Below are 1,040 nucleotides of genomic sequence, written 5' to 3'. Positions count from 1 at the left end.
ATAAAGCAAATCGATACTGCTCCCACAACACACCTGTCAAGTAGGACAGGCTACACATCTGGGGCTTGGAAATCATTTATGTGCCTCTGAAGTACAGGTCGCCATACAAAGCAGATCGAAAAGCAAGTTAACACTACTCCAGCAAAACAAGCTTTTCATGCAGGTCAGTCTACATGCCAAGGCCCAAAAACCAATTTCTTGTCCATGACATGTAAGCTGTTCTGCAAAGCAGCTTGATTTGGCAGGCTGATACTGTCCCCACACAACTTTCCTCTCATGCAGGGCAGCCTATGTTCCAAGAGCTGGAGAAAACTGTTTTACCCATATCTTTGCTCCTATTGTATCTAGGAAGTTATAGCCGGCCGGGGTGGCCGAGTGGTTCTAGGCGCTACAGTCTGGAACCGCGAGACCGCTACGGTCGCAGGTTCGAGTCCTGCCTCCGGCATGGATGTGTGTGACGTCCTTAGGTTAGTTGGGTTTAAGTAGTTCTAAGTTCTAGGGGACTGATGACCTCAGAAGTTAAGTCCTATAATGCTCAGAGCCACTTGAACCATTTTAGTAAGCTATAAACCCCACAGTGATGATACTTGTGAGGCTTACTCTTTTTGTGTCAAATTAGTCGAAATCGATCTAGTTGTTTGGGAGGAGATCCTGGACATACATGCCTAAACACATACAAAGTACTTTCACACAATTGCGGTACTTTCGCTTACCTTTCACTCATTGTGCATGGTCTATTCGAAATACTCTCCTCCACAATTGATACACTGCTCCTAATGTCGTTTTCACTTCTGGAAGCATTCTCGGTCGCTTCTTGTATCGTGCGAAGAGCCGTCTGCGAACTTTCTTTTATCTCGTCTATAGCTTCAAATCCTCACCCTTTCAATAGGGTTTTCAACTTTCGAAATAAAAAAAGTTTGCAGCAGCCAGGTCCGAAGAGTACAGAGGGTGAGGCAGCACAGTGATTTCATTTTTTGTGTAAAAGTCATGCACCAACAGGGATGAATGTGCGAATGCGTTATCGTGATGCAAGAACCACG

The 1,040-nt window shown here is 45.2% G+C and overlaps 1 non-coding gene across 1 annotated transcript; it reads left to right on the top strand.

The window, feature by feature from the left end:
- Window positions 1-361: 361 nt before the first annotated feature.
- Trnap-ugg lies at window positions 362-445 on the top strand. The gene has a single exon. It is a non-coding gene; the product is annotated as a tRNA-Pro (tRNA).
- The last annotated feature ends 595 nt before the right edge of the window (window positions 446-1,040 follow it).

The sequence above is a fragment of the Schistocerca americana genome, chromosome 3, assembly GCF_021461395.2.
Source record: "Schistocerca americana isolate TAMUIC-IGC-003095 chromosome 3, iqSchAmer2.1, whole genome shotgun sequence".
Classification (NCBI taxonomy): domain Eukaryota; kingdom Metazoa; phylum Arthropoda; class Insecta; order Orthoptera; family Acrididae; genus Schistocerca; species Schistocerca americana.
The sequence above is the reverse complement of the archived record's forward strand: the minus strand, read 5'-3'. Positions and strand labels throughout refer to the sequence as shown.